Source organism: Gallinula chloropus, assembly GCF_964237585.1.
Source record: "Gallinula chloropus genome assembly, chromosome: 18".
In the NCBI taxonomy this organism is placed as follows: domain Eukaryota; kingdom Metazoa; phylum Chordata; class Aves; order Gruiformes; family Rallidae; genus Gallinula; species Gallinula chloropus.
In genome coordinates this window covers 12,904,335-12,920,741 of record NC_140103.1, presented here as the reverse complement: position 1 = coordinate 12,920,741, position 16,407 = coordinate 12,904,335, and the positions used below count along the sequence as shown (strand labels likewise).

Genomic DNA, 16,407 nt, shown 5'->3' with positions numbered 1-16,407 from the left:
CAGCTCCTCTGACAAGCACACAGGGCTGGGGACGCTGCCTGTAGGCACCAAGGGGAGACCTGTGAGGCTGAGAGAGCTGATGGATGCTGAGAGCTCACTGGAAGAGAGAGGTAGAAGACAGTGCTTTGAATTTTCTGCTCTTGTGGAGTCGGAGGGAAGTGGGAGCTGAGGTTTTATTGATAATTTGAAGAAGGCAGTGCAAACTCTTGTCATTAGGACTTATCAGAGCTTCTCCTGAGCCCTGCACACACAGACGTTCCCCGGGGCAGTACCCTGATGCCAGGAGGGGTCTGCAGAGCAGAGCTGAGCACAAGGAAGATGAGCACAAGGATGAGGTCTGTGAGCAAAGAGTGTGAGGTGACATGGGCAAGAGGAGCAGCTTCATGGACAGCTGCAGGCAGCAGAGACATTGTCAGGGATGGAGAAGGAGCTGCTCCCAGAAATGTCATGATAGTGGGGATTTGGTGACTCCCTGACATCCCCTGCAGTGCAGACCATTTCCCACAGTGACCCCCTGATTTCTGCCACCCAGCACAGACTCTGACCACAGAGTTCCAGGGTTTCAGGATGAGCCCTTGCCCTTGTAGCCAGAACCCTAGTGAAGAGAACCCCCTGAGTGCCTGTCTGTCTCTCCATGTCCTATCAGCCTTGGCTGCAGCATTTTTTGCATTTTCACCTCCTGTCCTTGCTGCCTTTGTCTCACCATTACCTGGGTCTCTGGGCACAACCATTGATGGGGCTGGCACTGAGCTGACCCTCACTGCAGGGGTCCCATCTGCAGGATTGAGGACTTACCGGGGGATCCTGCTGGGCTGCAGACTGCCTCCCACAATGGGGAGCCCCATGCAGGAGTCATCTCAGCGCTGAGGCCATGGCAATGCAGCTCATCACCTGTGTGTGGGCAGCTGCAACGAGCCCTGTGTGTCCCTGGCTGGGAGTGGGGAGCTGAGATTCTCCTTGGGTAGGAGGACACCACAGAAGGGCTTTGGAGCTCTGTCCTGGGACACTCGATTCCTCAGCTCTCTGTGGGGTCCAGTTTCTTTTACAGGGAACACCAGGCTGTGATCACAGAGCATCCAACACAGGGCAGCTGAGACCAGGGCTGATGGACACAGCAGCTCTCCCCACTCTGCACTCAGGGGAAGGTTTCACTGGCACTGCAGCAGCAATGTCAGGGAGTTCTGACAGAAGAAACACTCCTCAGGAACAGGCAGGAGAAAACCAAAGCTCCAAAGCTCTGCTCTGCCCACAGGTGGAATTGGAGTGACAGTGCTGAAAAGCTCATTCCTCTACGCAGAGGATTTAGTCTGAGATCACACCATCCTTCTATTTACTGACTGCTGCCAGGCAGGACTGAGTTCTCCAGAGCCACAGCCAACCCTCCTCCCAGCAGTGGCACGCTCTAGCCAGCACAAAGCAGACCTCCCAAAAGGGACCTGCCAAAAGTCTTCCTGAATCCAGAGTGTCAATCTGACGGTATTCCCTAAGAATTGTAAAAGGTTTTACTCAAAAAGTTCCCCAACTTCTTCCTATGTTTTTTCCTCCTCTGACAGGTCTCCACACATGATGGCAGCAGATGTCCAACAGCAGCTCCATCAGCCAGTTCCTCCTCCTGCCCTTTGCAGACACACGGGAGCTGCAGCTCCTGCACTTCTGCCTCTTCCTGAGCATCTACCTGGCTGCTCTCCTGGGCAATGGCCTCATCATCATCACCATAGCCTGTGACCACCACCTCCACACCCCCATGTACTTCTTCCTCCTCAACCTCTCTGTTACTGACCTTGGCTGCATCTCTACCACTGTTCCCAAATCCATGGCCAATTCCTTGTGGGACACCAGGGCCATTTCCTACACAGGATGTGTGGCTCAAATCTTTTTCTTTGTATTTTTGTTGTCAACAGAGCTCTGTCTTCTGACTGTCATGGCCTATGACCGCTACGTTGCCATCTGCCACCCCCTGCACTACGGGACCCTCCTGGGCAGCAGAGCTTGTGTCCACATGGCAGCAGCTGCCTGGGCCAGTGGGTTTCTCAATTCTGTGCTGCACACAGCCAGTACATTTTCCCTTCCCCTCTGCCATGGCAATGCTGTTGACCAGTTCTTCTGTGAAATCCCCCAGATCCTCAAGCTCTCCTGCTCAGATGCCTACCTCAGGGAAAATGGAGTCATTGTGTTCAATGTCTGTTTAGGTTTTGGGTGTTTTGTGTTCATTGTGGTGTCCTATGTGCAGATCTTCAGGGCTGTGCTGAGGATCCCCTCATAGCAGGGACGGCACAAAGCCTTTTCCATGTGCCTCCCCCACCTGGCTGTGCTCTCCCTGCTTATCAGCACTGGCATTTTTGCCAACCTGAAACCCCCCTCCGTCTCCTCCCTATTTCTGGACCTGGTAGTGTCATTTCTTTACTCCGTGTTTCCACCAGCAGTGAACCCCCTCATCTACAGCATGAGGAACCAGGAGCTCAAGGATGCTGTGTGGAAACTTGTGAATGTTTGGTTTTAGTTTAGTCACCGACTGATCGTTTCCTTCTGTGTATCACTGGCCCTTTCATTCACATTAGCACCTGTCTGTATTTAGTAGGTGTTTTAGTTGTTGGTTGTTGGTTTTGGTTTTTTTCCTTTTATTTTTCTAAGCTATAGTAACACGTTGCACGTTCATCCCATTCCTAATGCAGTATCTCCTGCTCTTGTGAGACTGTGCAATAACGAGCTGTGGTCTTTTTCCATCAGGTCTGACTGGAATGGTGCACAATTGTTTCTTTTTTTTTTTGTTTCATCAGCTGAATTACTTGACTGTTGGTCTGAAATGGCAATGCTTCCCCACCAAGACACAATGGGAATTACCTGGAAGTGTATCACAGAATAGTAGAATAATTTTGCTTGGAAAAGACCATTAAAATCATCGAGTCCAACCACAGCCTCACCGTGCCTAGTCCACCTCTACAGCATGTCCTCAAGCACAACATCTACACACCTTTTAAATACCACCAGGGATGGTGACTCCACCACTTCCCTGGGCATCCTGTTCCAATACCTGACTACCCTTTCAGTAAAGATATTCTTCCTTATATCTAACCTAAATCTCACCTGGTGCAGTTTCAAGCCATTCCCTCTTGTCCTTTCCATTGTTATCTGAGGTAACAGACTGACCCCCATGTCTCTACATCCTCCTTGCAGGTAGGTTGTAGAGAGCGATGAGGTCTTCCCTTTAAGGCCTCCTTTTCTTAAGACTAAAAAGCCCCAGTTCCCTCAGCGACTCCTCACAGGACATGTGCTCCAAACCCTTCACCAGATTCATTGCCCTTCTCTGGACATGCTCCAATATCTCAACATCTTCTTGTAGTGAGGGGGTCAAAACTGGTTCCAGTACTCGAGGTGCTGCCTCACCAGAGCTGGGTATAATGGAACTATCACTCCCCTGCTCCTGCTGGTCACACTATTCTGGATACAGGCCAGGATGCTGTTGGCTTTTTTGGCCCCCTGGGCACGCTGCAAGCTCATGTTCAGATAGCTGTCCACTAACACCCCCAAGATCCTTTTCTTCCAGGGACTTCTCCAGCCACTCTGACCCAGGCCTGTAAGACTGCCTGGGTTTATTGTGACCAAAGTGCAGGACCAGGCACTTGGCCTTGTTGAACCCCATACAGTTGGCTTCTGCCTTTCAATCCAGCCTGTCCAGGTTGCTCTGCAGAGCCTTCCTGCTTTCCAGCAGATCCACACTCCCACACAATTTGATGTCATCTGCCAACTTACTGAGGGTGCACTCGATCCCCTTGTCCAGATCATTAATAAACATGTTAGAGAGGACGGGCCCCAGCACTGAGCCCTGGGGAACACCAGTCGTGACCTGCCACCAGTTGAAATTAAAGCACTTCACCACAAGTCTTTGGGCCTGGCCATCCAGCCAGTTCCTAACCCAGCAAAGAGTATACCCATTTAATCCATGAGCAGCTAGTTTCTCCAGCAGGATGCTGTGGGAGACAGTGTTGAAGGGATTAATGAAGTCCAGGTAAACCACATCCACAGCATTCCCCTTACCCACTGTCATGGTTTCACCCCGGCTGAGAGCCAAGATCCACGCAGCTGCCTGCTCCTTAAAGGAAAAGAGCAGGGAAAAGGGAAGGGGGGGGGGAGGGGTGTGAGAGGTAAGGGAAGGGAAAAGGAAGGGGCAAATAACCCCAGAACCAAAAAATTAAGAGGCCCGTGGGTTGGGATAAGGTTAGTTTACTAAGATAACAGAAAGATACAATATAACAATGTTAACAGGACTTTAGAGCAAAAATATATGAAGCTGTTGATACACAATACAGTTTCTCACCGAACCCACAACTCAGGCCGTGCCACCCAGAGCCATCCCAGAACCCGACCATCCCCCAAGAACCGCGCGTCCCGGAGCTGCCCTCGGCCTTCCTCCTGTCAGCCCCCAGATATCCTGGGCAGGACATAATTGGCGTGGAATACTCTCTTTGGTCAGTTGGGTCACCTGTCCTGGCTTCGCCCCTCCTTTCTCATGAAGAGCTGAGAAAGTCCTTGACTGTCTGACAGCAATTAACAACATCAGGGTGTTATCAGCACTGCTCCCATTTTAACTCCTAAACACAGCATTCCATCCGCTGCTACAAATGAAATTAACTCCATCCTGACCAAAACCAGGACAGCTCCCAAGGGTGTTTCCCCGTCAAGATTTCATACAGGGGATTCATGATTTCCGGAGGGATCAGGACAATATTGCGGAGCCATTGCAAAGATCCCACCAACTGTTGCATGTCATGGAGGGTTTTGATGTTCCTGTGGATTTTTATTAGAGGCGGGGTTATGTAAGAACTTGTTATCCCCACCTCCAAGAAACTTACACACACCCTCTCTTGATTTTTGCGCTCGTGATTTCGAACCCGTTCAATTTCAGAGTCTCAGAGACCATTATTACCAGCTGCTCCACTTGACTCCCTGTTGGCGCGGTGATCAAGATGTCATCCATATACTGAATGATGGTTGCAGTCGGGTCACTGCGTCGTACCAGTGCCAGTGCTCGATCCACTGTAATCTGGCAGATAGTGGGTGAATTGATCATTCCTTGAGGCAGCACCTTCCACTGGAAGCGTAGGTTAGGGCTTTGGCTGTTTGGGAATACAACAGAAAAAGCAAACCGCTCATTGTCTTCCTCATGTAAAGATATAGAGAAAAAACAGTCTTTAATGTCAAGAACGGCGCAAGGTTGCCCTTTTGGTATCATAGAGTTCATGGGCAACAAAATTTGGACAGGACCCATAGGTTGAATTCTCTTATTTACTTCCAGCAAGTCATGTAGGAGGCGAAACCCCTCACTGGTTCGTTTGGGTATTACAAAAACTGGGGTGTTCCATGGGCTAGTAGATGGTTCTATATGACCTCATTGTAGTTCGTGGTCAACTGTCTCAAGAAGAGCATCCATTTGAGGCTGCGACAGGGGCCACTGCTCGACCCACACTGGGTTGGACGACTTCCACGTCAGTTTAATTGGTGGAAGTGGGTATGCGGCAGTGGCCCTTACAGTAAATTTGTTACCCTGGCTTTCAATAGGGCCAAAGCATCCCTTCCTAGCAGGGGTGGGACTCCTGACATGACATATGGGAAGAGGGAGATTGTTTTCTCTGGTCCCCTTTCAGTATGGAGTGTGATTGCTATTAATTGAGCACTCTTTCGGGCTCGGGTCACTCCCCTAACTCCACCCACCATGGGGACATCTTCCAGTTTCCAATGTGGGGGCCAGCTTGTTTCAGTGATAACTGTAACATCTACTCCAGTATCAATCAAAAATGGGACACTGATAGTGGTGTCATTTAAAACATTATAAAGGGAGCAGACCCCCCACACCACTGGCGGGTCATCACACTTTACGGCCAGGGCCACCCTGGGGTGCCGTCCCCATGGGGTGGTTTTTGCTGTTCCTGAGGCAAAGTCAAGTTTGCTTGAACTGTCAGAGGCAAAGTCAGGTTTGCTTGAAGTGTCGGTTGGGCCATATAGTTGGTCACTTCTCGAGGGGGCAATGAGTTCGAGAGTGCCCTGCCCCATCTGGGGTTGATATAATTGGGCCGCTTCATATCCCAGGTGGGAGAAGGCTGTGTGCGGCCTGGGTGCCCTCTCCCCCTCCTGTTTTCCTGGGTTTTACACCTGCAATCCTTGGCAAAATGCCCCTTTTTACTGCAGGCCCAACACGGTCCCCTGGACCGGTTTTGACGCAGGGGGAATGCCGCTGATGAGTTCCCAAAGCAGGTGCAATATGCTCCTTCGTGGCCAGTCTGACCACATTTAAGACACACCACCGTGTTAGCTATTGCAGTGCGAACAGCTGTCTGGAGTGGAACTAGCTGTTCTTCCCACGCAACATGCTTAATCATGTCCGCAATGCTTGACCCTGTTGGCAATGAGCGCAGAATTTCTCTGGTTGCCGAATTACACTGCTGACATAAGCATTCTGCCATGACCGGGCCTTTTGCTTCCGGAGGCAGTGCCGAGTCAACTGCTGCTTGGAGACGATCCACAAATTGTGTGAAACTTTCACTTTCACTCTGCTTTATTGTGGCCCATGGCGATGGTCTGGCAATGGTTCTAGAGGCTGTGTGAATAGCTTCTCTGGCTGCACGAGTAGTTGCCATAACTTCAGGGGCTCTCAGGCCTTGAGCCTGTGCTTGGGGGGTGAGCATTGTCGGATCTGTACCCATTAGTCGCTGCAAGCTGGAGCTGTCTAAAGGATGATTATTCCCAGTTGCTTGCGCCAGGAACCTTGCACAGTTCTCCTCCCATTCTTGTTTAAAAACGATCATCCCTGTCCCATCAAAGATCATTCTACAAGTTTGCTTTATGTCAAATGGGAGCAGGTCATCTCCCCCAAGAACCCCATCTATTAGGGTGGAGACCATGGCAGAATTGAGCCCCTTATCAGCGATTGCCTTAACAATCGCTTGTACATACTTAGGATTTATTGGCTAGTAAACTCTGTCCCCCATCCACCACCCGGACCAGGAATGCTAGCGCAGCTGATGGCACCCAGTTGGCGCATGCACTCTGTATTTTCCTCCAATCTGTGAGAGGAAGTCCTCCCCCTCGCGGCCCCTTTTTACCTTTGATGGAAAGAATTAGGCTTTTAATTTGATCTATCCCCAGTTCCTCCTCCTCTGAGCTGGAATCAGTTGTGAGCCACTCGCCTTGGCTAGTATCTGATTCGGAGCTGGAACTCAACTGACAAGACACTTCCGGGTTCTTACTCCTTTTTGTCAGGCTTCAGCCCCGCCCACAACATTTGTGATTGGATCGTTGTTGTTTCCTTCCCCTCAACCCGACCCGCCTTCTAGTCAGCGGGTTCTGATTGGTTCTCCACCTGTCACTCCTGTTCTTTTCCCCTTCCTGTTCACATGAGCTACCTGGCTGCGGTATTTTCTCCCTGTTCCTGCAGGAGGCATCTCGGCCCCGCCCCTCTCCTTCACTCTCGGAGCCATCTTGGAATGCACACGGTAGTGGAGGCCAAACTTCCTGAGATTCTGAGGTCTCAGCAGCACCTCTTGCTTCCTCAACTAGCTCACCCAATAAAGGTCTTGCTCGCTCTTGTCCCTCCGTAAGTTGGTCGAGGTTCAGGGATTGAGGAGGCATGTTACCCTCTAATGAACCTTTAGGCTCAGTAGACCCCTTAAGGTCTGGGAGCTGCAAAGTTTGTGTGGCGGCCCTGACTCCTAATTTCGGGGTGGACAACAAACATTCCCTCACCGCTCTCCAGGTTTCTTGCTCTTGTAAGGCCTTTTGCAAAGCTCGTACAACTTTTCCCCACGACGTAAGGTTTTTCCCTGTACCTGAAGACATAGTCTCCTCTGCCAGAGCTTTAGTGCACTTATCCCACACTGCAGGGTGGAGAATATCCACCGGCTGCTCAGTAACCCCAATATGTAAAAGCCTCGCAACAGCAAGAGTAAAGTCTTTAGGCTTACAACCAATACCCCATTGCTCATGTAATTGTAATACGACCTTCACAAGGGCTTCCATCTTCCTTCTTGGTCCAGGAGCGTCCTCCCCGCCAGGCTGGTCTTGCCACTCTGGCCACCGTTCCCCGAATTCAGGCGAGTTTCCTGGGTTTCGGCAACACTTGTTGCCTTTCGAGGCATGGTAACCTGGTTCAGGAACAGCGCTGCAACCACCCCCAGGCAGCTCGGGCCATCAGCACACAGACACCAATGTGATGGACGGCAAATGGCGTTTAATGGTGACTGCAACAGCATTATATAGCTTAGATTTATGACATCACTTCCACCCGCTTACATCACAGGCTAAACACTATTGGCTACCTGGAGGGGGTCTTACCTTTCCGTACAGCATGACATTTTCCGAACGCCTGGCCTTAACTACCTACATCTGTCATCCCTCACAGCTTTTGTTAAGGATCTCTTGATTTTCGTTTAGCAGTTGAAAGGTACATTCTGGTCGAGCCCAGATGTGTCACCAAGCATTGTTAGGACCGTTCCCTTTCTCAGGAAAGCCTTGACTAGGGCTGCTAGTGAGCTACCTAGGCAGATTTAAGGCCAGGAACATCTTTCACACCTCAAGCTTTTTCTTTGGGACCTATACCTGGATTTTTACCATTTTCAAAACTAAACAGTGTTGAAGCTGGAAAAAGACATCAGGCAATTTTTAGACCATTCCGTTGTCTATGAAAGCCCTCAGCCCAAAGGTTACTGGGGCTCCTAGCAGCCTACTGGGGAGGTTTCAGGCAAGGACCATCTTTGAACACACAAACCTTTCATTTTGGAGCTGTAGCTGGGCATTTAGAAGTTTCTAAAGTGGATGCTTGTAGAGCCTGAAAATGAAGTCAGAGGCTTTTAGGATCGTTCCCTTGGGTAGGGCACCAATAACCTCCTGAATCCAGAAATTTTAGGAATGCCAAGGCCCTCCTCAGGCTCAGCCTGGAAATTTATTCTAGACATAAAGAACATAAGTAAAGGCTTTGAAAATGATGCCATGTCCTGGTTTTGGTCAGGATGGAGTTAACTTCATTTGTAGCAGTGGATGGAATGCTGTGTTTGAGAGTTAAAATGGGAGTAGTGCTGATAACACCCTGGTGTTTCTAGTTGCTGTCAGACAGTCAAGGACTTTCTCAGCTCTTCATGAGAACGGAGGGGCGAAGCCAGGACAGGTGACCGAGCTGACCAAAGAGAGTATTCCACGCCAGTTACGTCCTGCCCAGGATATCTGGGGGCTGACGGGAGGAAGGCTGAGGGCGGCTCCAGGACGCGCGGTTCTTGGGGGACGGTCGGGTTCTGGGACGGCTCTGGTTGGCACGGCCTGAGTTGTGTGGTTTGGTGAGAAACTGTATTGTGTATCAACAGCTTCATATACTTTTGCTCTAAAGTCCTGTTAGCATTGTTATATTGTATCTTTCCGTTATCTTAGTAAACTATCCTTATCCCAACCTACGGGCCTCTTAGTTTCTTGGTTTTGGGGTTATTTGCCCCTTCCTTTTCCTTTCTCTTGCCTCTCACACACACACACACACCCCTTCCCTCTTTCCCCGCTCTTTTCCTTTAAGGAGCAGGCAGCTGCGTGGATCTCGGCTCTCAGCCGAGATAGAACCACGACAGTCTTTTTGGCGCCCAATGTGGGGCACGAAAGGTTGGGATAATGGTAGATCTGACCCTGACCTGATTGTAATTAAGTCAAACTTGTGATAAGCACTTTGATTTAAGCAGTCTCTGGTCACGATGCTCTGGTATTTAGTGATATTAATGATCATGAACTTGTGCTGGTACTTGTATGAGATTTTGCTGCTCTGTCTATTCTTTGGACAGGGAGGAGTTAATAAAGGCAGCTGGTATGGTGGGAGTACAGAAAGAAATATATATGCTGCTTTCTCTTCCTTTGGGCTAAATACAACGGCTCTGGTAACAGTGTTTGAAAATTTCCAATATCCCTGGGATATTCAAAGTACCATTGTGCTGGTTTTAGGTTTGGTGCAGATGGTTCAGCTTTTGTTAAATATTAAGCAAAGGTTTATGAATACCACTCAAGAGTTTTCTGCAAGGCCAGATAATCACGAGTGGCAGGGTATGTGGCAGAGTATGGGCAACTACCTAGGCACTTTCTCACGGCCGATGTTTTGGAGTTTCACCCCTGAACAGTTACAGGACCCTAATAAAGTGACTGCATATCTGAAAAGAAATTGCTATAAGTTTCCCAGAGATGCACAGCTTACTGCACTGTGCTGGGCCCTGTCCACTATTTACCAAACACTGCTTGATAGCAGTCAGCACTGCCAGTACTGTCAGCACTGTCAGAGGGAAAGGAAGGAAAACAGACCAGCAGAGACTGCAGCTACTGTAACCACTGTGACTAGCACTGAGGCCACTGTAACTTCTGTGATTAGCACTGTGGCTACTGCAACCCCTGTGACAGGAAATGTGGCTACTGCAACCTGCCCAACCGATGCTGCAGCTACTGCCACCCCTACAGCAGATACTGCTGATAAAACAAAAAGTCAGCCCACGCCAGTGTCTGTTGCTCCCGTACGAAAGAGGAAACACACAAAGAAAGTTGTTCCTGTAGTGAAGGTGGATTAGGATGAAGATGAATCGGGGCCATCTGATGAATGTCAGGATTAGGTAAAGCCCTCTCAACCATCTCAGGATGGGGCAGAACCAGAGGTTGTTGTCACACGATCCCTGACCCTGAGTGAGCTGCATGAGATTCAAAAAGATTTCAGCCGCCACCCAAGTGAGCACATCATCACTTGGTTGCTCCAATGCTGGGATCACAGGGCCAGTAGTCTGGAATTAGATGGCAGGGGGGCCAAGCAGTTGGGATCCCTAGCTATAGAAGGAGGCATTGATAGGGCAATTGGGGAAAAGCCTAAAATCCTCAGCCTCTGGAGGCGACTACTGTCAAGTGTGAGGGAAAGGTATCCCATAAAGGAATACATCACATGTCAATCACCCAAGTGTAACAACATTGAGGCAGTTACCCAACAACTGAGAGAATTAGCTGTACAGGAGATCATTTATTATCATCTGGACAACTCACAGCTTCCCTCTGATCCTGATGAAGTCCTATGCACCCCAGATATGTGGTGTAAGGTTGTACGAAGTGCACCAGCAGGGCACACCAATTCATTGGCAACAATGGACTGGAATGATGCATATCCACCAACCATACATGAGCTGTCCTGCCAACTCTGGAAATATCAAGACAATGTTTCCCTCTCCGTCATCGCAGCGGTAGAGAAACTGGTCAAATGACTTGACAACAATGTGTCCAACTCCCAACGCATATGGAGCGATGTTGCAGCTATTGGCAGAAAGTGTCCATCGTCCCAAAAGGGAGGATACAGAAGGTACACACCTCCAGAATCCAGAAATTTTAGGAATGCCAAGGCCCTCCTCAGGCTCAGCCTGCAAATTTATTCTGGACATAAAGAACATCAGTAAAGGCTTTGACAATGATGCCATGTCCTGGTTTTGGTCAGAATGGAGTTAACTTCATTTGTAGCAGTGCATGGAATGCTGAACTTCATTTGTAGCAGCGGATGGAATGCTGTGTTTGGGAGTTAAAATGGGAGTAGTGCTGATAACACCCTGGTGTTTCTAGTTGCTGTCAGACAGTCAAGGACTTTCTCAGCTCTTCATGAGAAAGGAGGGGCGAAGCCAGGACAGGTGACCGAGCTGACCAAAGAGAGTATTCCACACCAATTAAGTCCTGCCCAGGATATTGGAGGCTGACGGGAGGAAGGCCTGGGGTGGCTCCGGGACGCGCGGTTCTTGGGGGACGGTCAGGTTCCGGGACGGCTCTGGGTGGCAATGCCTGAGTTGTGGGTTCAGTGAGAAACTGTATTGTGTATCAACAGCTTCATATATTTTTGCTCTAAAGTCCTGTCAACATTGTTATATTGTATCTTTCTGTTATCTTAGTAAACTATCCTTATCCCAACCCACGGGCCTCTTAGTTTCTTGGTTTGGGGGTTATTTGCCCATTCCTTTTCCCTTCCTCTACCTCTCACCCCCCCTTCTCTCTTCCCCTGTGCATTTCCTTTAAGAAGCAGGCAACTGCGTGGATCTCGACTCTCAGCCTGGGTAAAACCATGACAATGCTGCAATGGATGCTGGTCCAGAGGTCTCCTAAGGAGATCTGGACAGGCAGGAAGAGCAGTCTCTTGAGATCCAACCCTGCCTGGAGAACTTTGCTCTTCTCCAAGCCCAGCAGCTCCCTCACTGGACTCCTGGGACTCCCAGCACTTTTCCTGGCATCATCTGTGCTCACAGGCACTGAAAGATTTCTCTGACAACAAAAAGCATTTAAACATGATCCAGTTTAATACACATGAAATCTCTCTCCTCAGCTGCCTGCTACGGCCAAGCAGCATGTGAAGGGGGTCAGCTTTCAGAGGAGATTCTCTCTCAGAACAGTTTCAGTCAGATACATAGAAAGGTCATTTATCAACACACTGAACCTCTGACAGAGCAGTTCATTAGACTTCTGAGAGATGGGATATTTCAAACTCTCTGAAGCTCAAAGCAGAAATGGGTGAGATGAGTGGAGGTGAATAATCAAAGAGCAAGTAGAAGTGGAATCCTGTGATCAAAGTGAAGGACAGTGGTATACAGAAGAAGATGAGCAGTTGGTTGCTACTTAGAAACATCCATTCATCAGTTTCAACATGGAATCTTTGAGCTCCTGGTTCCTCATGCTGTAGATGAGGGGGTTCACTGCTGGTGGAAACACCGAGTACAGAAATGCCACTACCAGGTCCAGAAATATGGAGGAGATGGAGGGGGGCTTCAGGTAGGCAAACACGGCAGTGATGAGAAACAGGGAGACCATGGCCAGGTGAGGGAGGCAGGTGGAAAAGGCTTTGTGCCGTCCCTGCTGCGAGGGGATCCTCAGCACAGCCCTGAAGATCTGCACATAGGACACCACAATGAACACAAAACAGCCAAAAGCTAAACAGACACTGACAGCAAGGACTCCAGATTCCCTGAGGTAGGCATCTGAGCAGGAGAGCTTGAGGATCTGGGGGATTTCACAAAAGAACTGGTCAACAGCATTGCCATGACACAGGGGCAGTGAAAATGTATTGGCAGTGTGCATCACAGCATGGAGAAACCCACTGGCCCAGGCAGCTGCTGCCATGTGGACACAAGCTCTGCTGCCCAGGAGGGTCCCGTAGTGCAGGGGGTGGCAGATGGCAACGTAGCGGTCATAGGCCATGACAGTGAGAATAAAGTACTCTGTGACAATCAAAAATAGGAAGAAAAATATTTGAGCCACACATCCTGTGTAGGAAATGGCCCTGGTGTCCCACAAGGAATTGACCATGGATTTGGGAACAGTGGTGGAGATGCAGCCAAGGTCAGTAAGAGAGAGGTTGAGGAGGAAGAAGTACATGGGGGTGTGGAGGTGGTGGTCACAGGCTATGGTGATGATGATGAGGCCATTGCCCAGGAGGGCAGCCAGGTAGATGCCCAGGAAGAGGCAGAAGTGCAGGAGCTGCAGCTCCCATGTGTCTGCAAAGGCCAGGAGGAGGAACTGGCTGATGGAGCTGCTGCTGTTGGACATCTGCTGCCATCAAGTGTGGAGACCTGCCAAAGGATAAAAAGGCAGTGAGAATTTAGGGAACGATTCTTTGAGGAAAACAGTTTCCAATTCACATTGACTCCCTGTATTCTGGAAGCCCTTTGTCAGGTCCCTTTTGGGAGCTCTGCTTTGTGCTCGCTTGAGTGTGTCACTGCTGGGAGGAAGGTTGGCTGTGAGCTCTTGAGAACTCAGTCCTGCTTGGCAGCAGTCAGTAAATAGAAGGATGATGTGATCTCAGACTAAATCCCCTGTGGATATCTGTGGAGGATTCAGTGCAGACTTGGTTGTTGGAGAAGGGACACAGCTGCACAGACCTGCTCGAGATGGCATAAGTAGGGTAAAGGTTGGTTCAAAGTCAGTGTGCCCTTGGGACCAGCTGCAGGCAGTCCTGTTGTCTTAGAAAGAGGTCTTTCTCATAACAAAATGCAAAAGAATGTAAGCAAATGTGTAGTAGAATGTAAGCTAGGGCAGGACTGCAATCGATTAGCTGGACCAATGATGAGCTCAGCTTTGAAATATTCAATGAGCTAATTAACTACTATATTTAAGCTATGCTTGTGTGATTAAAGTTTGAGACAGCCTGACGAACCACTTGGTGTCTGTGTCTTCCTTCTCCGACACCCCTTTCCCTCTGATGGGGCAGAAGGGCATCCCTTCCAGGCAGCACTTTCTGCTCCTAGAGAGAACCTGTCCTCCTGACAGACCACATACACACTATCCCATGTCTCATAGATCCCTCCAGGAGCAGAACCTGCATTGCCCTGCACCCACAGACATACCAGGGAGAGTGCTGTGGAGATTTCTTCTCCAGTGAGCTCTCAGCATCCGTCAGCTCTCTCAGCCTCACAGGTCTCCCCTCGGTGCCTACAGGCAGTGTCCCCAGCCCTGTGTGCTTGGCAGAGGAGCTGCTCCTGGCCAGAGCTGTGTCTCTGCAGCACTGCAATGTTTCATGAGCTCCCAGTGTCCCAGGAGCCCAGCTCACAGGAGAGGAACAGGTGACGACATCACATACTCCATCCGTTTTGGTCTCTTTCAAGGTGTCCCAGGATCTGTGGGCAACCTACTTGGAAAGACATGTGCTCCCTGAAATTACCTCTCTTGGCTGCGGAGAAATCCTTCTGTCCAGCAGAGTTGTTTCTCCTGATCAAACCAGAACTGGGCAGCAGAATCACCTTTCCCTGTCTCCCCATGAGACAGGACCCCCAGGCAGGGACAGGGAGGCACTATTTCCCCCTGTGGAGGCGAAGGAGTATGACAAGTCACTCAAGGCACCTCATCCTTGCGTTGCAGCCCTGGGGCTGGAAAGGGAAGCAGCTCTGGCCCATGGCTACCTGAAACCCACCGAAGCTGGGATTCCTCTTGCCCCAGTTCCAGTGGGCACAAAACAGGCATCTGCTTCCTGGGAGTGTCTGGCCCCAGTTCCCACGGGAATTAGTGGGGGGAGGCCAGGAAGGAGGAGTTCAGAAATCAACACCCGGTGAAACCTGAGGGGCCAGAGGTTGTCCAAGAGACGTGCAGGGAGATTCAAGGTCACAGAATCACAGAACCACAGAATGTCAGGAGTTGGAAGGGACCTTGAAAGACCATCCTGTCCAACCCCCTGCCAGAGTGGGATCACCTAGACTAAACTGCACAGGAATGCATCCAGGTGGGTTTGAATGTCTCTGGAGAAGGAGATTCCACAAATTCTCTGGAAGTCTCTTCCAGTGACTGTCTCTTCCAGTGCTCTGTCACACTCGCAGTGAAAGAGATTCTCCTGACATTCACATGGAACTTCCTCTGCTCCAGCTTGCACCCTCTACCCCTTGTCATATCGCTGGCCATCACTGAGAATCATAGATGATTCTATGGAAAGGCTGGAAAGATGGGCCCGGGGGAACCTAATGAGGTTCAACACTGCCAAGGGTCAGGTGCTGCACTTGGGCCGGAACAATCCCAGACACAGATACAGACTGGGAGAAGAGCTCCTGGAGAGCAGCCCTGCTGAGAAGGACTTAGGGATTGTGGTAGATAAGAAATTTAACATAAGCCAGCAGTGGCTTTTGCAGCTCGCAAGGCCAGTGGTATCCTGGGCTCCATCAGCAGAGGGGTGGCAGCAGGGACAGGGAGGGGATTGTCCCTCTCTGCTCTGCCCTCATGAGGCCCCATCTGGAGTCCTGTGTCCAGAGCTGGGTCCCCCAATACAAGAAAGATGAGGAACTGTTGGAGAGGGGTCAGAGGAGCCACGAAGATGATCAGAGGTCTGGAGCAGCTCCCCTACGAAGAGCGGCTGGGGAAGCTGGGCTTGTTCAGCCTGGAGAAGAGAAGGCTGTGGGGGGACCTCATTGCAGCCTCCCAGTCCCTGAAGGGAGCTTATAAGCAGGAGGGGATTCAACTTTTTAAAAGGATAGACAATGGCAGGACCAGGGGGAATGGATTAAAACTAAAGGAAGGAAGGTTTAGATTAGATATTAGGGGGAAGTTTTTTACAGAAAGAGTGGTGATGTGCTGGAACAGGCTGCCCAGAGAGGTGGTGGATGCCCCATCCCTGGCGGTGTTCAAGGCCAGGTTGGATGGGGCCCTGGGCAACCTTGTGTAGATCCAGGACTGAGGTTGGTGTCCCTGCCTGTGGCAGGGGAGTTGGAGCTCTATGATCCTTGGGGTCCCTTCCAACCCATGCCATTCTATGATTCTATGAACCAGGCTCTTCTCAGTGATGGCCAGTAACAGAAAAAGGGGCAATGTGTGCAAGTTGGAGCATAGGACCTTCCAGGTGAATGTAAGGAGAAACATTTTCCCTGTGAAGGTGATGAAGCATTGGGACAGACTGCCCAGAGAGTTTGGAAA

The 16,407-nt window shown here is 50.1% G+C and overlaps 1 pseudogene across 1 annotated transcript in view; it reads right to left on the bottom strand.

Moving 5' to 3' along the window:
• Window positions 1-13,563, bottom strand: part of LOC311198574 (olfactory receptor 14A16-like) — a 58,743-nt pseudogene extending 45,180 nt beyond the window's left edge. The window contains exon 1 of the transcript in view: window positions 13,235-13,563. The product of the transcript in view is annotated as an olfactory receptor 14A16-like (transcript). The remainder of the gene's footprint in view (window positions 1-13,234) is intronic.
• Window positions 13,564-16,407: the final 2,844 nt, after the last annotated feature.